Source organism: Pipistrellus hanaki (assembly GCF_964339955.1).
Source record: "Pipistrellus hanaki genome assembly, chromosome: 7".
NCBI classification, from domain to species: Eukaryota; Metazoa; Chordata; class Mammalia; order Chiroptera; family Vespertilionidae; genus Pipistrellus; species Pipistrellus hanaki.
The window spans coordinates 87,785,589-87,794,271 of NC_140509.1; the positions used below are offsets into that span (position 1 = coordinate 87,785,589).

Genomic DNA, 8,683 nt, shown 5'->3' on the forward strand with positions numbered 1-8,683 from the left:
TGTGAATCCAGCTCCCAGAATGCACGTAACTCTCTTCCCGGGAGCAGGGCACTGCAGGCCGGTGTCCAGGGGAGGGGTGAAGGGTGCAGGTCAGTGGTTTGGGGGTTGTTCCCAGAGTTGTGGCACTGTCACTGCCACTGATGTTCATCCCAGAAAAGAACTTCATAGCATCGCATCGATCCCCGTTTTCCACTTCACCCCCTCTTCCCAACACAATGCTTCCTGTCCTACAGACTAGCCTGTATTGGACTTTGCTTATACGGAATTGTACAACACTGGAGGCCTGGTTCCTGCACCAGTGGGGTCCCTCGGCCTGGCCTGTGGGATCAGGCCGAAACTGGCTCTTCAACATTCCCTGAGGGGTCCTGGATTGCAAGGGGGCACAGGCCAGGCTGAGGGATTCTACCAGTGCACGACTGGAGGAGCCTCGGGGCCGGGGAGGAACCGGGGGAGGACTCCAGGGTGTGTCTGGCCCCATCTTAGCTCAGTCCCAACAGGCTGGACCCCAGCAGCAAACTAACCTACTGGTCGGAGCGTTTTCCCCCTGCTGGTCAGTGCACATCATAGCAAGCACTTGAGCAGCCTTAACACATCATTAGCATATGATGCTTTGGTGGAAAGGATGACTGGACACTTAGCATATTAGGCTTTTATTCTATAGGATGTAACAACGTTGCCTTTAATGACTGGCTTCTTTCACTTAATTGTTCTGGGTTAATCCGTATTGTAGCATCTCTGGCTGATCCATTTCTTTTTGTTGCTACATAGTATCCCACAGTGTGGATATGTCAGGTGTACTGGTTAATAATGCGGATTTTTTTCAAAAGATGGAGTTACACATGTTATATATATGCGATTTGATATGTATTCTATTTTGTTGTATTAACAGCAAGCTTCAAAACTTCATATGTCAAATTTTCTGAATGTGTTAATATCATAGATATTTTTATACTTAAAAATGTCAAAATTTCATACAAAAAAAAAGCATTTGCAGGAAGTTTTAATTAATTATTTTGGAGAAAAGTGTTGAATACTTAGGGAAGCTTATGGTGAACATGCTCCATCTCAAGATACTTGTGAACACAGGTTTAAACACTTTAAAAGTGATGATTTCAACGTGAAAGACAATGTCTAGGTCAACCAAAAAAGTTTGAAGACCAACAATGACAAGCATTATTGGATGAAGATGCGTGTCAAACTCAAAAACAACTTGCAAAAAGATTCAACAAACAATTTCTGACTATTTACAAGCAATGGGAAAGATTTTAAAGGAAGGAAAATGGGTGCCACATCAACTAAACAAAAGACAAATGGGAAACCGAAAAGTCATCAGTAAAATGTTGCTTCTTTTTTGCATCGAACTGTGACTAGCAATGAAAAGTGGATTTATTTTGAGAATCCCAAATGCACAAAATCATGGTTTGATCCAGGTCAACCATTAATATCGACTGCAAGGCTAAATCGCTTCGGAAGACAATGCTCTACGTTTGGTAGGATCAGGAAGGTGTGGTGAATTACGAACTTCTCAAACCAGGTGAAACTGTTAATACTGATCGCTACTGACAACAAATAATCAATTTGAACCACATTTGATCATGAAATGACCAGAATGTGCCAGAAGACAGCAAAATAATTTTGCTTCATGGTGACCGACCATCTACACAACCAGTTATAGACACGTTAAAAGATCTTGCTGGGAAGTATGAACCCACCCGCTGTATTCACCAGACCTTGCTCCTTCAGATTACAACTTGTTGCGATGGATGGCACACGCACTTTCTGAGCAGCACTTCAAAACATGCGAAGGAGTGAAAAATGGGGTCTCTGAATGGTCTGCCTCAAAACAAGAAAAGTTCTACTGGGACGGTACCCACAAATGACCTGAAAGATGGGGGAGTGTGTAGCTAGCAATGGACATTACTTTGAATAAAGCACTTTTGATATTTCTCTTGAAATTATGGTGTTTTCTTCCATTAAAGATCTGCATTATTAATCGGTACACCTGGTACATCCTTGACATTCGTTCGTAAGGAGTGGACACGAGGGTTTTCTCCACAGTTCGTTGTTCTGACACTGCTAAGAACACCCGCACCCAAGTTTCCGTGGACATTCGTCTCCTGTCCTTTTGGGGGCGCCATGGGGGTGGACTTTCTGAGTCACGTGACGATTCACCTAAAGAACTGGCTGCTCTGCACCCCCAGCTGCCGCTCCCTCCACCCCCACCCACCCCCTCCACCTCAGCATGCAGGAAGCTTCCTACTCCTCCACATTCTCTCCCAGGTGGCAGGTGTGCGGGGTCTCGCACCGGGGCTGGGGTCTGCACGTGGAGTGTGTTGTGTGTGCACTTAAGAATGTGTGGTTTGGCCCAGCTGGCTCGGCTCAGCGGTTGAGCATCGACCTGTGAACCAGGAGGTCACGGTTTGATTCCAGGAAGCCCGGATTGTGGGCTTGATCCCCGGTGTGGGGTGTGCAGAAGGCAGCCGATCAGTAGTTCTCATTGATGTCTCTCTCCCCCCCCGCCCCACCTTTCTGAAATGAAAGAAACGAAGAGCAGGAAGCATGTGCGTTTGCTGCCGTCCGTGGTGTGCTCTGGGGGTGTCTCGGGGTAGGTGATGAACAGTGCTGCTCTAGTGCTCTTTCCATGTTGGTTTTACTCTTAGTAGTTCTGTTGTTGAAAATGGGGTGCTGAAATCTATTGTTGAAATCTGTTTCTGTTTTCAAGTCTTCCTTTTTTTTCTTGCTGTTAGCAGTCAACTCCAAAATCTCAGTGACTTACCCACCAGGACATGACCTCTTGCTCAGACAGAAACCAGCCATCTCGTCTCCCTCGGGGGCAGGGCAGCCTGCTCCCAGCCCCGCCCAGGCTCGGCCTCAGCCTCCTCCTGTCTCTGTGGTCTCTGCAGGGGCGGCAGAGCTTACACAGGGGCAGCAGCTGGAACGGGGGGCACCTGGGCTGGGCGGGCGCTCCTGCTGCTGTGCGTGGGATCAAGACGGTGACAGTGATCGACACTGAGGAGGACGATGGCCCCGAATTAATGGCAGATCCCCAGTCACTAAAGAATGGAAACCGGATCCTCATTAAAATGATTTCATTTTATTTTGAAGCAGAAGTTAATTTGTGTTGCGCATGTTTTCAGTGTGAGAGTTTTCTAGTCTCAGGTACAGAGGAGTGATGGAGGGACTCTGTCCGAGTCATCCTATCCCCAGGCCTCACCAGTGCGGTGAGACGGACCTGCCAGGGTGTCTGTTACATAACAGAACTTGCTCAGCACACACATGAGTCTAAACCACAGAGGCCAAACCGCAGTGGAAAAGCCAGCCTCGAGAGAAACAAGGCGACTTCTGCACAGCTTCCTATGGTGGCGTGCCTTCGAAGGTGGCCTAGATTTCTGTGCTCAAAGCCACACCGGAGGAGGAGTTGGTCTCTGTGAGGAAACAGAAAAAGGGACACACAGGCTTCCTGTGTGCTGGCTCCCCTGGGAGCGTGAGCAGATGCAGCAGTGCCGTGATGTTGTGCTTTGTGGGAAAGGACCATTTATTTCCCCATCCCCCCCCCCCCCCCCCGTGCTGTTCATACTCCTGGGTGTCTACCTCGTACCAGATATTTTACAAAAGTCCCTTCTGTTAAGCTGTTTTCTCGTTATTTGCTATGTTCCCAAAGGTGACCAATATAAATGAACCCAGTGGAATGTTTCTTGTTAGAGGGATTGTCAGATGCAAACCTTACCAAGCTACTTGAAGAGCTGAAGTCAGGCACGAGAGGACAATAACAAAGGAAGTGAGGTGGGCAGGGTGGCCATCGCCATCACCAAAGGCGGAATTTCCGCCTCCTTTTCCTGACTCACTGAGAACAGCTCTTTTCACCAAAAGTGAGCCATGCTGAGACCCTGAGCGGGACTGTTTTTGTAATTTAAAAATGGACTCCTAGTTCCCTGATCTTGGTCAAAGACCTATTAGCAAGTCCGCAGCAGAGCAGAGCTGCTAGCGATGCCGGAGCGCTGTGATGTGAGGACAGAAAGGCAGGGCGGGCACTGGGGACGCCCACAGGCCCAACCGGGTCACTGGAACCAGGGAGGACGGGGAAGTGTGTGCAGAAGGAATAATGGCCAAAACCTCCACATCTAGCAGAACATATAAACTACCCATTCCTCTTGTTGTGGCATAAAAACCAGATGCTGGCTAATCCTTCCCCAGACAATGCGAGACAGCCTTCTCCAATCCATGAGCTCAGAGAACCCAACACTGTAAATACAAACCAAGCCGAATAATTTGAGAAATCAAAGAAACCCACGGAGACGTAAGGCCAGGAGGGAGCGGATGCCTCCAGAGGGTTTGCACACCTTCCGTGAAGACGTGAGCCCAGTGCCTCAGCGTCCTGTCCCATAGCACGCAGGGGCGGGGTGAGGGGCCCCGCGGACGTGTTACCAGGAAGAAGGGCTTCCAACACCGAAGGCAAGAAAGCCAGCTTCTGGGACAGACAGAACCTGAGGACTGGTGGCCAGCAGCCCGCACAGGAGTCCTCCCGGGCGAGCCCGGCGCAGCGAAGGAGCAGGTGGAGGGTCAGCCGCACGAGGCTCTGGGGGACCAGGAGCGGCCGGGAGAGCAGATGCTGACACGTTCTCCTCGTAATCAGGCTTCAAAGAAACCGCGTGCTCCGGCCGCGGCGGAGGCGGCGTTCGCTGTGATGTACACGGGGCGACCACGGGCCGAAATTTCCAGGCATTTCAGGTCGGGTGCTGGTGTCGGTGAGCATTGTTGTACGTGAAAAACCGCAACAAGCATGAGTCACGAGGGGGTGATTTGGGGGCTTTCTTACCGGTGATCAGTGCTGCCCGGCTGAGCTGAGACGGGAGCCCTGGGCGCCTCGGGAGCCGCCGCCCCGCAGTGGCCCTCCTGACGGAAGCCCCTGCCGCGCGCCGAGGCGCCCCCCCAGGCCCGGCCGGGATGCTGGGACCTTGGTCCCTGGGCCCCACGGGCGGCAGGCGCACAGGAGCCGACGATGCCGGTGCCGTTTAAAACCCCTCAGCGAGGACCTGTCTGGAGAGACATCTCCCGTGGCCCCCCGTTCGCCCGATGGCCATTCCTCCGGCCTCGGCCTGCACGCCGTACCTGGAGCCAGGGGGCAGTGTCCACTCGGAAAGGAAGCCCGGCTCAGGCCGTGCGGCCCGTTTTCCCTGAAAAAGTGGAACAGCCTCTGTCCTGCCCCCGAGATGCTCCCGTGAGCGGACGCCGGTGCCCAGCCCCCGGTGGCCGTGCAGGGGTCCGAGCCCGGCAACGCCCGCCCCCTCCGCCTCAGTGTCCCCCACAGAGGCACCTACTTTTCATCTTTCAGTTCAGACCTCTTCCCTTTCTGAGATGACACATCACACAGCTGCTGCCCCAGATCTCGCGGCCCCATCTCTGCGGCAGCGATGGGCCGGCCGATCAGCCAGATTGCTGCCGGCAGACGGCCTTCAGAAGCCTCACTTGCTGCTGCTCAGGCCGATCCCGCTCCATTCGTTCATTCGTTCATTCATTCATTCATTCATTCGCCCCCTCGGCACACACTGCTGGGCCCGGCTGGTGTGACCCCGTCCTTCCTGCTGGCACAGGAGGGGCGACTCCACAGGTGCCGGGCAGGCAGGCAGGGGCCGGGAGCCAGAGGAAGTCAGGAGGCCGGAGGCTGAGCATTTGAGGGGACACCTGGGGGGGGGTCGCGGGGAGCGTCCTCGGCAGAGAAACAGCCCGGACCAGGGCTGCACCTCGTGGCTGCACACTGTGACCCGCTCTGTCCCCGGAGCCGTGCCTTCGCCTAAAGTCACCCACCTCGGGCACAGCGACTACCAGGAATCCAGGACCCCGGGCCGCCTCGCCTCTGCGGCTGTGGTCGGGGGGGCCGGCCACCCGGCACGGATCAGCACCCACACTCTCTGTTTCACTTCCAGGTCAGCCACTGGGCTCACGTGACCTTTAGTCACTCACCCATCGCGGCCCTTGGTCACCGGTTGGTGTAGCAGAACCGTTTACCAAACTCGGCGACTTGGCGCGGCTGAGGATGGTCCTGTGGGGACGGAGGTTCTGAGGCCTGTGTGTCCCCGGAGGCCACGCTGGGCTCCCACAACCCCACCTAGCGGCCAGCTGGACAGCAGCTGCGGGGCCCCATAGGAAGGACACCCCCCCCCCCGCCCCCAAGCATCCTCAGGACTCACCTGGGTCAGGTGAATTATGACTGTTTTGTTGTGAATCCGAACCAGAGGTTGTGTTCCCAGTGATTTTTAGGGAGCTTGGAAGAGAGAGAAAGATCGATGTGTGAGAGAAACATCGATTGGCTGGGCCCTGGTTGGGGCTCCTACAGGAGGTACAGGTCCTTGACCAGAATCAAAGCTGGGCCCTTCGGTCTGCAGGCCAACGCTCTATCCACTGAGCCAGACCAGCCAGGGCTCAGGAGAAGTATTTGATGGTAACGCTCCATCTCGCGGGTAAGAAGTCCTGGAACTCCCCTCGGTCTCCGCCCAGCACCGTTCCGGGCACATAACCGCCCTCTGAACCGATTGGGGAACCGAGAGTACGTGTGCCTCTGGCCCAGGAGAGCGCCTCACCGACCGACACAGCGTTCGTGTGCTGTGCCCACGTTTAGTTCCTATAATTCCTTTTCATGTTAATTTTTTAAACACATTTTTATTGATTTCAGAGAGGAAGGGAGAGGGAGAGAGATACATCAGTGATGAGAGAATCATTGATCGTCTGCCTCCTGCACACCCCACTGGAGATGGAGCCTGCAACCCAGGCGTGTACCATGACTGGGAATCGAACCGTGACCTCCTGGTTCATAGGTTGACTCTCAACCACTGAGCCACATCAGCCAGGCCTAGAATTCTTTTTCATTTTTAAAAAATAAATTTTTATTGATTTCAGAGAGGAAGTGGGGAGAGAGTTAGAAACGTCAATGATGAGAGAGAACCATTGATTGGCTGCCTCCTGCACGTCTCCTACTGGGGATGGAGCTCACAACTCGGGCATGTGCCCTTGGCTGGAGTTAAACCCAGGACCCCTCAGTCAATGGTTCTCTCTCATCATTGATGTTTCTAACTCTCTCTCCCCAGGAGGTCACGGTTCAATTCCCAGTCACAGCACACACCTGGGTTGCAGGGATCAAACCTACAGCCCAGGTATGAGCCCTTGACCAGGACGGAACCAGTGACCCTTCTGTGCATAGGCTGATGTTCTGACCACTGAACCATGCCGGACAGGGCTTAATGCTTTGTCTTTTAACCTTCCTACTAGAGTTATGTGATGTGCCCATTACCATTGCCCTGGTCAGGCATGTATGGGAGGCAATCAATTGATATGTCTCTCACATCAATGTTTATCTTTCTCTCTCCCCCTGCCTCTCCCCCCCTTTCTCTCTCCTTCTACTTTCTCTAAAAAAAAAAAAACACAAACAAAACAAAAACCAAAAACAAAACAACAACAACAAAAAAACAATGGAAAAATATCAAGTGAAGATTAATCAAAAATAAAAAAGAAAGACAAAGCATGAAGTCACTGTTCTGCAGTAATTTGTTACTAGTAATTTGTTAGCCATTGTAAAAAGATGCAGATTGTGACATAAAAATGTGGGGGCAGGGGAGATTTGGTATGTTTGAAGTTATCAGCTCAACATAGACTGTTACACGTATAAGGTGCTTCATGGTACCCACAAAACAAAAGTCTGTAGTAGATACACAAAATATAGAGAGAAAGAAATCTAAGCATTCCAGCCATGCAATCAGCAAATAAAAAAGATAGAGTGAAAGAGGGGAAGAAAGGTACAAAGGAATGCAAACCAGCCAGAAAGCAGTTAACAAGTTATATATGACTAGAGGCCCAGTGCAGGAATTCATGCCCCAGAGGGGTCCCTCAACCTGGCCTCCAGGATCAGGCCAAAACCTGCTCTCTCACATCCCCCAAGGGGTCCCGGATTGCGAGAGGAGGGCACAGGCCAGGCTGAGGGACCCCACTGGTGCACGACTGGGGTCGGGGAGGGACACGGGAGGTTGGCCAGCCAGAGAGGGACCACTGGAGGGCTCCAGGGCATGTCCGGCCCATCTTACTCAGTCCCCATTGGCTGGACCCCAGCAGCAAGCTCACCTACCAGTTGGCATGTCTTCTCCCTGGTGGTCAGTGCACATCATAGTGAGCAGTTGAGCAGCCTTAGCATGTCATTAGCATATTACGCTTTGATTGGCTGAGTGGACAACCGGATGATGGGACATTTAGCATATTGGGCTTTTATTATATAGGATAACGAGAGGCATGATATTCGTGCACTGGGGTGGGGGCAATCCCTCAGCACAACCTGCACCCTCTCACAGTCCGGGACCCTTGGGGGATGTCTGACTGCCATGGAGGAGCAAGAGGCGCCCCCCACCGCCGCTGCACTCACCAGCCGTGAGCCTGGCTCGGGGCTTCTGGCTGAGCCACACTCCCCCTGTGGGAGCTCCTGCATCTAGTGTCTGCCCCCTGGTGGTCAGTGTGCATCATAGTGACCAGTAGTTCTGCCGTTTGGTTGATTTGCATATTACCCTTTTATTATATAGTGTAAAGGGGTCAATTCAACAAAAGGATGTAACAGTTTTAATATTTATGCACCCAACATAGGAGCACTTAAATATATAAAGCAAAGATCAACATATCTGAAGGGAGAAATAAACAGCAACACCGT

The 8,683-nt window shown here is 52.4% G+C and overlaps 1 long non-coding RNA gene across 2 annotated transcripts; it reads right to left on the bottom strand.

Moving 5' to 3' along the window:
- Positions 1-3,126: 3,126 nt before the first annotated feature.
- On the bottom strand, positions 3,127-6,446 carry LOC311625267. 2 transcript variants are annotated; one of them, XR_014795461.1, is made up of 5 exons: positions 6,189-6,446; positions 5,806-6,040; positions 4,341-4,736; positions 4,140-4,242; positions 3,127-3,425 (listed from the first exon to the last, which is right to left on the bottom strand). It is a non-coding gene; the product is annotated as an uncharacterized lncRNA (long non-coding RNA). The 2 variants fall into 2 exon arrangements; XR_014795462.1 differs by having other exon boundaries at positions 4,140-4,736.
- Positions 6,447-8,683: the final 2,237 nt, after the last annotated feature.